Below are 15,940 nucleotides of genomic sequence, written 5' to 3' on the forward strand. Positions count from 1 at the left end.
GAAATATATAACGACGATAATTAGTAGAAATGTTTATCGTCGCATTTGACCTAACATCAGGCTTGTGGAGCGTGTTTCACGCCTAGACATCTTTCAATCCACATTCTCGTCGTGTATAATGCTTGCACTATATAGTGCTGAATAGAAAGAAGAAAGCGTCCGTTGTTCAATTCCTTATACATGCTTCCAACTGAGCCACAGAAACATCACTTTTGACACCATGGAACGTCTTCCTTTACAAAATCCTGTCTTCTCCGTGTACAAGCTGAATCAGTCAGCTATCGACCCTATCAAGCACCTTTGTTGGAGTCCAACTCCTTCCTAGGCAAAGTAAGTCTGAGCAGCCTTTCATTGAAAACTTTGCACCGATTCCTTTGTAAGCACGGGCCCGACGTTAACTTGTGCCGCACATGCAGCCCTTTGCACGGCATTAAAGTTGACACGTGAATCTCCACAGCTTGCCACAAGTTTTGCTTGGGTTCAAATCCTCCCCATGTAACCGTCGCATCCACTCTACATCGGCCCCTGATAGCAACTTTTTCTGACAGCTTTCCATTCGTCTTGCACGGAGAAACTGTGGAGGCTCCAAACAGTCTGAAGCGGCTCCGGATTCCATTTGTTTTCCTGACAGCCACATTAACACTATCAATTACATGCACTGATCAAATTTACGATATCATAGCAGCACTCTGTCGGTGGGATGGTAGCCAGCTAAAGCCCGATTGTCCTGCGGTTCCCATCAGTTATTCTACAAGTATAAAGCGAGGATAAACGCGGATCAGTGCAGGAATGATCTTATCAAACTTTCCTGAGAACCACCCGCAGGCATTACCATTCTTCTTCCTGGCTGCATGCAAGTACCGAATGAACTTTCTGTAATATCTTAGCTTAAGGTGATGGAAATAAATAAAATATCACTTATATGTACATTCAAGTGTTGGTATGCAAGTCAAGGTAAGTCAGAGTAGTGTCAGCTTTGGCAGACAATACACATGACCATGACATCTGTCTCAAACTACAGCACCGGCAGTGTCAGTGGGGTGGAAGTTGGGTATCTTTTATTTCCATACATTTCACAAACTGCTTTCCTGTTCCATGGTGAATGCGGCCTATGTACACCAAACTAATTACCTGTAACGGCAGATAAGGACCAACCATCCCAAAGTAGAGATAGTAAAAAGCTGCTGACATATCAGCCTTTCCCCATTTGTGGAGCACAATGATGAGTGTTCATCACCACATACAAATGGTCTACTTCATCATTATTGCCATTATGGTTCCCAACAGCCCTATTTGTTCAGCTGGCAGTGGAGCAGCATTGGTCATATTTGTCATTCTTATCAGATGAGGATGACTTTTAAGCTTTCAACATGCATAAGACAAATACAGCAACATGCAGATATCTAGCGGCTGGCAATCCCACTTGCGATGTCTCCTCATCACTGAATGCCAACTTGCATGCTGCTGCTGCAGTTCTTCAAAGGGATGTTGCATTAAAGAAGAAGCACATCTTGACCGTGTTAAAACCTCATCAAGCAGCTGGAAAAGAGTAGTGTTTGGCCTGGTGTGCAATAGCGAAAACAATAGGTCCCACCTTACATCATGTACATTGTAGCTTGCACTTCTCAAGTAAAGTACAGCTTTGGCACGCTATGCCATGTGGTGGTTTACTGGCTGTGTGACTCAGATCCAGGAACCACACTTATACATAACACCACATAATCCATACCACCCAAGTCCAGTAAAACACTGTCATATTGGTGTTGACAGTTTTCCAATAACTTCAGACTGTACCAGCCTAGCTGTTGTTCGATACCCTTACAGTCCAACAGTTTGTCATTCTGCTTGGATTATGACAAATACCTCTTTAGTTTGGATCAATACCCAGGGGTCCCCAGGCAATACAGAATGGCACTGGTAATCCACCATCTTGATAAATGACGTTACTTTCATGACCTTCAAGAACAAGATGCCTGCCATTTAATTAATGCACTTGTCTACACACCCCTCTGGATGGAATAAGCCTTTAGAAGTGATGCCGGCAATCCATTCTGTTGTCAACCCGGGACCACATTTTTCACAATCAATACGTCTGTATTTGCTCATATTTCTTTCTGTATGGCCATCTAATTTCATATCGTTCAGCAACCAAGGAATGTTAGAACGGAGCATCACAATGCGTTATTACACTGAGCACATTACAGGCAGCTGGGGCACATGAGGAAACATGGTCAGTCTAAAAGTTTCTAGGCACGACCTCTCCATGGTTTTGACATAAACAATGGGTGACCTTTATCTATTTGTGATATCTATCCAGCTTAGTTTGTTGTGGTTCCTTTGATGATGATATCAATTACTTACAGAGTCACTTTGCATGAAATACTTCATGCTGAGTTTTTGCAAAAATAGCAAAATGAAAGAACTGAATGAATAAAGACTGTGTAAGAAGTCGAATTTCTAAAAGAGCTGAGATTCCTTGAAATTCGTGCCATCTTCAAATTTGATTGCTGTTTTTTTTTCATGTCTCCTCCAATTTATCATTTTGGACAGAAGATTGATACATTACAAGGATTTCAAAGCAAGAACGATAATAAAAGTCCCTTCAGATAGTGGACTAGTCCACGCCTACAGAAAGACCTGGAGGATTGAATCATTGAGGGATGGAGGTCAACTCAAATGACCTTGTAGCCATCCTTCACTACCAGACACTTGCATCAACCATCTTGTTCGGATCTTAATTCATCCCACTCATGAATATGGTCGTGCCTTTTGTCCTTCTGAAGACACAGGTCAATGGCACAGATCAAATGCTCCAAGAAAAGAAGAAGAAATCCCGGTGATATCTTGCCGACACAATCTGACCTGGAAGCCATTTCTGATGTCATCCCAGCAATGTAGAGGTCATCATCTGTACATCTGGTTCTGTGGCCCATCATCAGGATCATCACTTCAGCCTAATGGTGACAGAAAACAAATTGGAAATGATTGGTGGTCGAAGAAAGGTCAGAACATTACAATGCTAAGGTTGTATGGCAGAATTATAAAAGGACAGGACAGAAATGATCTTGGGGGTAGACATGTTCCTGCAAACTCCTTTCCAGTGAACAAATGTTTTCCTTTTATTATCTTACCTTTTACCTTTTTACTGAAGCCTTTTGTCCTTGCCACCAGGTGCAAAAGTTTTCTGTCTGTTTCACACTTATCTCCAATGGATCTTTCTGGTCCTTCCCTGAAGGAGAGCATCCCTTTGAGGCTGTTAAACTGTCATTAGTCAGTACCACGGCAGTAAAACACAACAACTACCAACAGCTTGCTGGTAGACTATCACCATTGTTTTACATCAATTTAATTCTTCAGCCCTTAGTTGATTGTGTGATTTGGTAGAAAATATGACCTGTGTTATGATTTAATGTGTAACTACTAAATTACAGCAATGAGTACCGAGCCCCAGCACGCATCATGAGAGTAGGTGAAGAACTTTGGACTTAATTCCTTTTGAGCCCATGTTCTGTTCATCCTATTTAGTCAAATGAAACTGCCGGTCATTCTTTGACAACTTTTCCAAATGTTGAGCTGCCTATGTACCTGGAGAATGTAAGGCATCCGTGTGTGTTTGATGCCAGGGGACTTCAGTTGATGAAGTTATCTCAGCAATGTCAACTGGACTTGATGATGAAGTTCCAGCAGTGGAGAGACAAAGAGAGCTGATGATGGGTTATCTCTCGGGAGACACCACGGAGCCACAGAGGTCAGATCTCAGCAACCTTTTAGAGAGAAATTAATGGGGGAAGCAGAGTGGAGCCTGTAGCCATCATGAAACAGAAACATGGGATTCTGCAATGGGTTTATCTTATATGAGATGACAAAGTTCTGTTCATACATCTGCATTCATTACCGTGATGGTCAGTCAGAACATGTATACTTTGATGCTTTGACCAGGTCAGGGTTCGATGTTAATGTGACAAAGTCTTGATAAGGATTTATGTAATGGGTATCTAGCAGGGTGAAAAAGACAGAGATGATGTGGAATTACCAAATGATGGTGGACAATACTAGCATGTAAAGTTTTTGTATCAGTTCAGTTACACTGATGGGCAGTTTGCTTCCATGCCCCGTGTCTCATAAACCGTAGGTTGAACTTGGAATCACTTTGAGCCCACCTTTCTTCTAATGACTTCTGCCATGTCCCACATAAAATGTCACATGGAATGCTAAAGGTCAATATGGCTATACAACAGAGTAGGGCTGAAGCATTTTGTGTATCATATGCACTGTGTTTCCAACTTTTCCTAGGAGAAAACAAACAAAAGCAGGAATTCTGATTCATAGCAAAATTTTAGAAGTCTGAGTACTATCAACCCTAACCCACCATCTTTTTTGGGGCTCTTTTTCAAAACTTGTAAAACATGCTGCAAGATGTTGGAATGTCTTCCCTATCGTAGCTTTTCCATCCAGCGCGAGGAAGAAATCAGTGGGCCAGAGATGATTCATCTTAGGGTCGCTGGCAGTGACCTTGTGCGGTGACATCTGGCCAGCAGCAGACACAAGTGACTAATAGTGATGAATTGGGGCCTGCAGTTCAACAGGCAGTTTGCAGGACATTGTTCAGGGTGGCAAGAGTAGATCGATTCTGCGGGATTTGTGCCTATTTTCAATGTTGCAAATTATTACCTCTGCCGTTAAGAGGTTACAGTATGTCTTGAGTGTTGTTGGCAACTTGTATTGCTGAAAGAAATTATCAGTATGAATGGATGTTCTGGCAATTGGTGCATAGTCTTTCAAATCAACTTAAAGCACATGTGGATTAAGACAATACAGGACCAAGGTACCTTCAAGTGTTAAGTATAGTGAAATGATGTGGATAATTGGGATCTTGTACCAATTTAGGGGAGCCTATTGCAATGATAATTATGAATCCAAAGTAGGTCAATAGGGCAGTCAATCAAAACAACTTCTTTGTAAGACAACACCCTAAGATCCAAGAATTTTGAGAGCAGAGCTATCAGCCACCGCAGTTGTATCTGTATGCTACTGCTTAAATGAGGTACAACAGGTACTTTTTCTAGTTGGTCATTGTTATTTACAAAAACAGTGTTTTTATCTATAAAGCAACTGCATTGTCGAACATGGGTAGAAAACTTTGAAGTACCATCTTAGACCTACAGTGTGTAATTCTATTGTAAACTTGTCAAACATGAACACAATTTATTTGCATATTGTTTAATTTGTGTACATTGATTTTCCTTTGTCTTTCCTATTTGCAAAGTAAATGAACAATGATCTGTTTTTCCGATCAGCCATCCGTTCCTCCATCCCCCATCCATCAAGCCTCATCATTTTTAGGCCTGACTTGCGCTGGCGGCCGGCTGCCAAACGACCTTTCTGGGCTTACGGAGGTGTTAAGCAGCTCATTAAGAGAGAGACATACTGGAGACAGTCAGGCTGCGTTTCACTAACTCACCGACCCATCCTGGCACCAATGGATTACTGATCAGCCCGCAATGTCAGACAAATGAAGTTCCCTTCGTGATAAAACAGCCCATTTTCTCTAGATATAACACTGCCTCGATGGGAATGAAAGGTGAGGTGAGCAATGTCATCAGTAGTATCCCTTGGCGCTCTGGACCCTTTGTGGTTTGGCGTTGTGTGACCCCTGACTACCTTTCACATTTAGACGTTTCAGAGTAGATTATCAGACTGAAGGGAAATGTATATCTAATCTCCAGTCTGTTTTAGTCCTTGTCACCTATGCAAATTTGATCATGGCACTTGTCATGGTTGAAAATATTGTAATTGAGCAAACAACAGGGCAAATATACATGAAACTCCATGATGTACCCTCATTATCATAAAGAGAATAGCATGAATAACTGTTTGAACACACTCCATTTTTGTTTTGCTCCCTTCACAATATTATGTGATTACAACATAAAAACTAACTGTTCTTTATCTGAAAAAATACATCTACACTCTGTTGACCTAAAATTGTTTTGCAACATTGTCATACAAAACCCTTAACCTCAAAATTTCAATTTGGTTAGTCTCTTACAAACCTTTGCTCTCCTTATTTCAGTTTAGAACTTGACCAAATAAAATTATTGGTTCGACCTAACTGCATAGTGTTTGTTCTTCTAAGATGCTGTGCATTTGAGTCCTATTTCTAAAGTTTTCTTGAGGAAAAAATTACAACTGACCTTCAGCAGGTATGGAAGGGCTCTGAGAATTAGGAAAGAGCGACCTTCTCCCAAAGTAGTCAGATATGTCCCGGGAGGCGCCCCATCTGCCTGCATGTAATGTCTTTTAATTAACCCAGGCCTAAAATAAAGTGACCTTTTAGAGAAATAGATTCAGCTGATTTTCTGGTCTTCTGCCTGCACCAAATTGAGGAGTCAGGGAGTCAACCTGGGAGGGTATTGGTGAGAGCCCTACACAGGTGGGGGTGGGGGGCACACAAACTTTCTGATTAGGCTAACTCAATCCAGTCTATCGGTTCTCAGTCTTTCTTTTTTTTTAAATAGGAAGCTGCCAAAAGATTAGAAATGTACAATTGTACTTTGTTTGAAGACTGTCGTGCAGGACTCTTATCTGTTAGTTAAAGTTAAAATCCTCCCACACCATAAGGTGTATAGGGCAGTGCCCATCTCCGTTTCATAGCCCTGGGCCACACTGTGGTGCAATCACTGCAGCAGGGGACTAGTCCACTTTCCACGGGAGTGTGTTCAATTTCCATACTGTTTCAGAAGTATGTACCATTTTTGGTATGCCTCAATGCGCCTCTTGACCAGAGGTGTCCTACCCGGGGCTTGAACCCGGGCCTTCTGGTCCAAGTAATTTGAACCAGATGTGGCAAGTAACAGAAGCGCAGACCACTACACCTGAATCAGTAAAGCAGTTTTAGTGCCCAATGCAACATTCCATGCTCTTCTCGGTTTTGATAATATTCTGGCATTGCCTGTTTGAAGAGGGTTACCCAAATCTTGATTCAAATTGTTTTATGTTTTTCCATATTGGCTTAGTCTTGGTCTATGTTGATTAGTATAAAGCTGCGGCCTGGGCTAGGAAGCAGACTTTCCTGTGACTGGAGTAGATGTCGATTTGTCCAATATCTATATCAGTCATCAGTCACTGATTGTCAACACTCTGTTTTGACATGTCTTGTTCCTAATTAGATTAACAACTGTTGTGGTATCGGCATCAAACTGACAATTCTCCCAGTGATGGATGCTTGTATCCCCAAAGACTGTGGTTGACATAGGTTACCCCCTGTTGCTCCTATAGCCAGGGACCGATAGTTTGGGCTTTACTGGAGACAGCTCTGGAGAAGGGCACTTGTGGTTAGACTGTCTGTCCTCCAATTCACCTCCATGTAAGGTAGATGACGTCATATGCTATGTGAGTCTTCCTTGACATGACAACAGAGTAGCTTCTTTATTCTGAGTCTAAAAAAGTTGGATTCATCAGCAGCTCTTAGACTTGATAAAACCATAGCTGCTGTTCTTCTTAGAAATCCCCCCCCCCCTCAAGGGTTCAATGCTGGTGTGGGAGGAAACCTCACTAAACGTCTGATGAGGGCCGCTCCTTGTGGGTCTGCTTAAAATACAGGGACATATCCACAACAGAGGTCCAGTGAGGACAAACAATTTACTATGGATAACAGAAACAGCGCAAAGGAAGCTGTTTACTTCCAAGCAAAGAAACAGAGGTAAAGTACAGTCTATAAGCTCAAAGAATAGACATAATCTGCAGAAACAGCCAATCTGCACAAAGGACAGAGTTAAATGATGATCAGCCAATCATATCAAAGAGCCAACTGGAAAAAACTGTGAGGAGTAACTTTTAAAAATCAGATTCAACCCAACATCCTCCAGGATGCTGTAGTTTTGAAATTTGCACAACAGCCAATCAGCACCAAGGACAGAGCATGCAAGACAAACAAGGGACCAATCAGCAACAGCCATTAGAGTTAGGCAGCTCAACTCAAGTGACAAGAGTTCAATTTTTCCAAGATGTAGCATCCCTCTACTGACACAACCAATGCAAAGTGTGATAAACAGCATACGAGAACGGTAACCGAGTAAAGAAAAGTTAGGTAACAGTTACTTTCCATACCATGCTCTTAGCTAAATTTCTGCAAAAGTGTCTGGGAGTTGGTTTGTATCCCTAGACCTTCATGCATTTCACAACTTCTCTTAATTCTTTTTGATGCTACTTAACAATAAACAATGACTTCTTGCTTATATTGTACTGGTCATTTTGAATTTTGAACATGTAAATGTTTTTCATAAACTTGCAGGATACCATGTTAAAATTCATACCATTCAATTCATCACTATGAAGTTTTTAAAGATTTGTTAAAGATTTCAGTTCTGGTGTCTTTGTTAAGTCACCAGTGTCATAGATTTATTTTCCACTCTCAGAAGTAGCTGACATTGACAATGGAAAAGGATGCCTTCCCCTGATAGCACAGCAGAAACCTTCCGATCTTTTCCCCTGCCAGCCTTGCCATGGTAATGCCCCATCTCCTAATTCAATGTGGAGACCCGAGGTCCTTTATCAGTGGACTACAAAAGTACACGGGGATGATTTGAATCAGCTAGATGGGAGTGGAGGCGACAGTGGCAGGCTCTGTGGCACCACTAGCTCAGACATCTCACCAACCCGCAGAGCCACACGGAAGAGTAATAGATCATGATAAATGGCGGGGGCTTTGGTGGGCGTGAAACCGTTTCATTTGTAGACAGACAGGCAGGAGCCGGCTGACCTCTGTGTGAGGGTCGAGCAGTTGTCAGTACAGTGCCTTTGGAACGGCTCACTCTAAGGAATGGGGTGGGGGTGCAGGCACACCAAGTAAGCATGTCCAGAGGGCAGCAGAGGTCAAAAAAGTTAATGAAAGTTGTGGGAAATCAACTTAAAGTTGCTCCACTCTAGTATGAGAGATTAACTTTCATTTTGTCTTTTTCAATCTTTTTGCAATGATTACCTAGGGCACTTTGCCAAAGACTGACATTATACTATATATGACAATGTATATACATTTTTTTTGGTAAAAACACACTTACAGTACATGTAAGGTCTGACAGTTGTATGGTCTGCCAGTGGTCAGCAATTAAATTTCTTGATCACAGGATCTCAATTCCAGTCAACTTATCACCTTGAAAATCTTGCCACAGAAACAACAAAGAAAACTGCCCTGTATGTACCAGAATGGAAAAGCAAAGTTAACAAACTATCTAGTTTTTGCAATTCAAATATGCACAATATAGGCTGTTGGTAAATTGTCTAAAAACATACCTTTTTTTAGACACCATGCACTGATTAGAAAACCAACACACACAAAAAGAACATAGAAACATCGGAACATAGGGACATCAGAACATATTAGGGCTGTGCCCATGGCCAAAGTCTGTCAAATCCCACAGCAGCTTGAACTTGGCTTCCTCAAAGTACAGAACTGGTGCATTCCACAACTTGGCAGTTTGCCAGCTATGCCATTCCATGCCAACTAACTTGGGCAGAGAGGGACATCAGTGGTATGAAGGAGGCAATGCCACCTCTTGATCTTTGGTGATTGGCTGCCACGAGTGTTTTATACACGGACTTGATAATCTGGCACACCACAGTAGCAGAGATAAAATGACAAGTGAAGTCAGACCTGAGATAAAAGTTGTTTCAGCATATTTCTTGCTTTCATCTCAAAGCTGTGTTGCTATTTATAGGTACAAATGTACAACTGTTACTAGAGGCTACTAGTCCATCTTGTACAACGGTTCTTTTGCATAATTACCTATCATTGTAACAGGCTGTGATTAACCATGCAAGCCATTGCATGTCTATCATCCTTATGTGTTCATATTGTGTAATTATGGGCAGCCAGTTTTCAAGTATGCTCAGTTAGTTTCACCACAAACACCGATATTTCACCCCAATGACCATAGATTTAAGTAATGATTGATTCTTTTTCTTTCCAATTATTGCCTTTGCCAAGAAGGTTATATTTTGAATGCCATTTTTCTGTGTGTTCTCTAGACTGGAGAAGTAGTGGATGGAACTTAATGATATTTGGTAGGTAGGTATGTCTCAGGAAAACAAAGGTCAAGTTCTATAATTGGCCTCCTAATGTTGTCATATACATTCATTAATACAGAGTTAGCATGATATCATATCAACTTTGAAAGCTACAACTGTTACAGCATATTGTAATCCAGACTAAGTGTAATATTGGCATACCACTGATAAGTTTATGATTTCTATGAACAATACTCCAACAGTATATATATAGCTGGTAAAAGATAGCTCAGCGAGTTCTACCACTGCTCTTCCTGCCCAAGACCTAGTTTCACTCACACAGAGTTGGTGGAATAAGACTTGATCAGGAGCCAGACAGCTAGGAGCCTCTCCAGTTAGCTGCCTTCGGTTCAGAGTGGTCGTCTCAGGGTTTCCCCACTTTGTGCCTATTTCCAAGGGCTGCGGCCAAAGTAACATTTCATTAGAGACAATATCCGTGTGAAGCTGCATTGCCAGTCTTGATCAAACACTGTTTACTGCATGAACAAGCCTGAATTGTGCTTTTGATAAAGAACCCTGGCGCCTCTTTCTACAGCACTTGTAAGATGCAGGACATCATCGGAGGCCTACAAAGCAAACTGTGAGGCTGGCGACCTGTCTCAGTTTGAGTCTTATTGTCTCGCCAGCAATGTTGCTGAGGTCGGTGCCCACACTTACAGCAACAGAGAACTTTTGGAAAAGCTTGATGATTATTCATGTAACAACCAATTTGCACAGCAGGTTTGTCCCAAAGAGTCAGGATTACGTTCTCTTTGGGTTTGATGAAACCAACTTAAGCAAATTAGGGGATATTCATTCCTCCCTGTTAATTAGCCCTTTAACATTTTCCTTGGTCACACCAATCTAGTGGGATTCATAGATAAGAGCCCAACACTTACCTTTTCATATTGACCTTTCTGTTAGAAAAGTCCATACATAAGACTACCTTTATGTAATCTATTGTGCAGTAATGGTCTTCCTCTCATTGTGGATAAGTATCCAAATGATTGCACTTTTTGATTATCATCTTTGCCAGACGGTTATGTTTTCAGAAGCGTTTCTGTGTGTGTGTGTGTGTGTGTGTGTGTGTCTGTGTGTGTGTGTGTCACTAACTTGATAAGGCCTTGATGGATTGCCTTGTTATTTGGTCTGTGGGTAGTCTTGATGAGACCTCAAAATGATAAGAAAACCCTTATTATGGCACTGTAGCATAACTTTCGATTTTTGTATCTTCTGTCACCGAATTGGAGTGTGCACAGTAAGAAATGACATAGGTTTGAGCCCCCTAGCAACTTGTTGGTACTGCAGGGGCCTTTTGTAAAAAAAATAATTGAAAGAGCATAACTCAAGAAAGGGTGGAAAGATTGTTGTTACATGCCCAACAAATATTCATTGTTTACAACTTTTCAAAATTTTATGCCTACTGAAGGATATGCCGTGATGACAGTATGGTGTGTGTGCCTTGTATCCTTGTCAACCCTAACCACACCAACCAGACCATACCTGCAACACAAATGGACTAAGCTGGAACAGGTCACAAACCCAAGCCATCTTCAAGGTCAATCAAACCCGGTCGTCTGTCAGGCAGAACAGAGGGGGACCATTTTATGTCAAGTTCTCATCATAAAAACCATCTCCAATCCATTCTAAATGGGGGTCAGGGGCAGAGCTGCCAGGGAGGAGGACAACATGCCTGCTCCAAAAACTTTTAGAGGTGAGCAGGGTGTAAATGTTAACTGGGATATTCTTCAATGAATATCCATCGGTTTACTTTGCAAGCCATATGATTTAAAAGGAACGTGATGGACTGAAAGTTGTTCTTCAACATTTAACATCATTTAAAAAAATTTCCTCATGACATTGTTGTCTGCCTACAAGTATTACAAATGTAATGAGGTAAGAAAACAGAATACTGAGAGTCTTTTTGCAAATATTACCTGAAACCCACTGTGTTTTGTATACATGAACAGCCGACAAAACAAAGTTTGTGTTCATCCCTTTATGGCTCTTGTGGAGGAAGTGTAACAGCTACCAAGGGACATGTTCCAATGACATGACAGCTTTCAAACCACATTTTTCACACGGAAATGTGTCTGACCTTTATTTTTGCCTCAATTTCACTACTTAAACTCCCATCTCCTTAATCTCTTAAGTAATCCTGTGGGAGGAAATAAATGTGGGGAATGATCCTAGTGGTGTTAAGTGTTCTCAGGTGATGGAAAAACCCAGCAGTTTTCATTAATTGTCGGATTTTAGGTTGACAGCTATTCAGGATTTTATCAACGATTTCAATAGAATGGCATAAGGGATAGGCACTGTTAACCTTGTTGCCGTAAGCCAGGCCATTTACCCCATATTTATTGGTTACATTATAAGTCAGCAGAAGGATGCTTAATTTCAGCAAAACATTACAGGAGATTCAATGTTAACACTCATTTTCCCATGGGGATACTTAAAGCATGCTCTGGTCTAAATTGGCAATTCTACCAACTTATTTCATTTGGTCTCTATAAGTTTTTTCAATTACAAAGAGCCCTTTTCAAAACTCTCTTTCATGACATTACAGTACATGTTTCATTGCTTTTCCTAAGTACTTTCCTGTTTGCTGAATCAAGGAAATTAACAAAGCATTCAGCTTAATGTGTGTTTTAAAACTGTCTGAAAATCAAATCCTCCATTGTTTGGCGCACCTGCCTAGGATACAATCATCAGACATCCTTAAGTACTCATCGTCACTCTTGTCATTTCCACTATTTAGCAGTCCTGTTTCAGAAGATCTCGTACAAAACCTCAGTTCACTTTCCCTTCCTGCCCTTCAGCAGTAACAGTTCCAAAGCTCCGAAGAGAATACATTTGCTTATGACTCTTTGTGACATTTAAGGATGTCAACATTTCTCACAAAGATGTGCAAGTCACAAGTTCAACCCTTTCTTTAGCCTGGCAACTGCAAAAGCTGACATAATGTACGATATCACGCAGGGCACACTTAATGGTGCTGAAAGCATCTAATCCCAATGTCACTGTGACCTTCACCCGGGTGACTTCACCATCTGGCCTTAATCCATGACAGGAAAGGCAAAATGTATGACTGTCATGGTTGCCGCTGCTCCGTGGGAGGCTATAAACAGTTTTGTGCTCATAAAGGCTTGGGGACTTTTTTCTGGAACTTTTTAACGCCTTTTCCCAATTGTTGTCTCAAGATATTGGAAAACACAAACTAACTTCTGGTTGGAAAGACATCAATAGAACCTGTATTTCCCTTCAAGTCAGATTTTATTTTTAATTTGCTTTTTCAAAACAAATAATTTTAATATAAAACTGAAAACCTTTATCCCCAATTAAGGCATTCTGTAGTTCTTCCCCTTCACCTATTATATCTTCCAATCTAATCATGAATATCAAAGAATGAAAAAGGAAAGCAGGAAATCTATTATGTAAGCAATGATCCAAATAAGGTAATTTGACTTTCTCATACAAATGTATGGTTCACAGTATGGCGCATGGAGAACAAATTACCACAGAAAATAAAGCTATCACAGCTGGAAGAGTTCATTTGAATTGGAAAGAAAACAGTATGATAACCACCTTGTTGTCACACATAATTAGACTAGTGTTATCTCCAAAACACATAAAGTAATAAGGTTTGGGCTTGGATAAAGATATCTGCTGTTCTTTTGTGATAAAGGATTGCATGCAGTGAGACAGACAAGATAAGATACCTAATTGGATGAGATATGACTTGTTGCTCCACACACATTAACATACAAAAATAAATACACCATCCCTTCCCCCACGCAAACATACAAACACACACGCATTGATTCAACTGCTGAATAGCCATGATAGCTATAAACTAGTGAATTACCACCTTATAGTATACACATCACACAGCAAGGCTATCATGGCCCTGTAAACGTAAGTTGTAAGTAGTTTAAATCTACCTCATAAAACCTCTGTGAGGGCCGGCTTCCTCAGTAAACATCATCATCCTTTGAGTGTTCATGTTCCTTTGTCCCCCCCATCAATGTTGGTCTCAACCATTCAGCAGTGCCACCTGGCAGTTTGAAGCATACTGCATTAGAACAGTGGTTTCACTCTTGGCTACAGACACTGGCTTACATACACATCCATTAGTGGTAGCCAAATTTTCACAGAGGAGGTCTCTAAGCGAGGGTATGAAAAAGATCATTGACAATTTGAATCTACTGATAATCATAGATCTTTTCTTTTTTTAATATTCTGGTAGCATGTATGAAAGGGAAGAAACCGACAAGACATCTCTTCCATACTATTAGGCCAGACTGATTTGTCTACATGGATGACATCTGGGCACTGCAAAACTGATGCGAGTGTGAAAAGAAAAAGTTGGGCCCCAAAAAATTGCCTTCATTATGAAATCTAAGTAGCAGGGAAGGTTTAACAAATGACTGAACTTACAGAACATGGTATACCAAACAATACCAGACAAACAATGAATTCTATATCTTTGTTCTTTCACATTTTCTTGGAAGACTTTGGAAAATTCATACATCGAAATGCATTTTGTGTAGGGGTAAGTTTTGCAGTTTTTACAGTACGGTTGTAAACTTGTTTTGGGGAGGGACAAAAATTGATGGACGTGCGGATGTCATCCATATACAGTGTGGCAAAGAAAGAATCAAGGACAGAATCTGGAGCTGCCAATCAGCAAAATGACAACAGGAGCAACAAAAAGTGAAATACAGGGCCAATCAGCACCAAGGACAGGTAGCAGTTTATTCAGTCACAGCTGTAAGGACTACCCATGGAGACAGCTTTCAAGAAAATATATCTCCCTGGTATAATTATTCATAGTTCTGTAGCATGCAAATCAGCATACATAAATTTTATGTGAGGCTGAAATGTCTCTAATGCCTTGCTTTCCAATTGAAGAGCTTGTAAAAGTGATCATAACTTCTCTCCCTAAGCACCAACTGATGCGTTGATTTGTGCCTTGTCAATGCCATTGTTTGGTCCTTGGTCTTTCAATCCAAAAGTTACATTTAACACAGTTATATTCAGTAGTAGCTGAGAAAGGGACAGGCGATATAATACAGATTCTGAAGTAGTTCTATTTACTGCTTAATATAATGTTAGTACAACAACAGTACATATTGTTTTGAAATTACATGACCTTCCAGTGAACTATATCATTGTTTGGAAAATGAAAGCTGGAATTTCAGGAAAACACATTCCTTCTTGTAACTACATGTCTTGAAAATTTTCAATAAATTGTCTTTTTACATAAAATGATCATAGTAAAAAAACTACTTAATTGTTGATTTCTGGAGTAGCTTTCATGGATTTTTGTGCATAATAGACATGAATATGATTACCAGAGAATTTCAATGGTAGGTGCAACACAATGTCAACGACAACAATATGCACATAGAGAACATCATACTGATTCTCCTTGCTTTGCTTTCAAACTCAATATCTATCGCTGTGAACAGATAACTATGTCTAACAATGTGTCACCTTGTGATTTTTGACACACAGTATTACAATACCGTTTTGCTTTATTTACTCTTTCTTAATAACATATGATTGTCATTTTATGAGCATTTATTATTGTTGCAAGTATCTTGTAATTTGTGTTCATGAAGGTGGTGAGCATTTGGGAGATGAACAGCTCTCTCTCTCCTTGAGCTAATGGTTTCAGTCATAGTGGACTGAATCATTTCTCTACTTATTCTTGCATACAGTGAAAACTGCAATTCCTTAATCCTAGGAACAATTGTGTTTTCAGTTATCTGATCGAACCTAGGAAAAATATGCCGAGCCGAGCCTTTATTCGGTCGACCGCTAGCAAGGGACATAACATAATGATGAAATTTTTGGGAGTGATGAGAATCCAAAATAGAAAGTTCTTATGTAA

General features: G+C 40.4%; 1 long non-coding RNA gene across 2 annotated transcripts; it reads right to left on the reverse strand.

The window, feature by feature from the left end:
* Window positions 1-1,036: 1,036 nt before the first annotated feature.
* On the reverse strand, window positions 1,037-14,106 carry LOC136431057 (uncharacterized). Of its 2 annotated transcripts, XR_010754975.1 has the most exons (4): window positions 13,986-14,106; window positions 10,345-10,464; window positions 3,586-3,764; window positions 1,037-2,954 (listed from the first exon to the last, which is right to left on the reverse strand). It is a non-coding gene; the product is annotated as an uncharacterized lncRNA (long non-coding RNA). The 2 variants fall into 2 exon arrangements; XR_010754976.1 differs by lacking the exon at window positions 10,345-10,464 and having other exon boundaries at window positions 1,966-2,954; window positions 13,986-14,078.
* Between the last annotated feature and the right edge of the window lie 1,834 nt (window positions 14,107-15,940).

This window comes from Branchiostoma lanceolatum, chromosome 3, assembly GCF_035083965.1.
Source record: "Branchiostoma lanceolatum isolate klBraLanc5 chromosome 3, klBraLanc5.hap2, whole genome shotgun sequence".
NCBI lineage: Eukaryota > Metazoa > Chordata > Leptocardii > Amphioxiformes > Branchiostomatidae > Branchiostoma > Branchiostoma lanceolatum.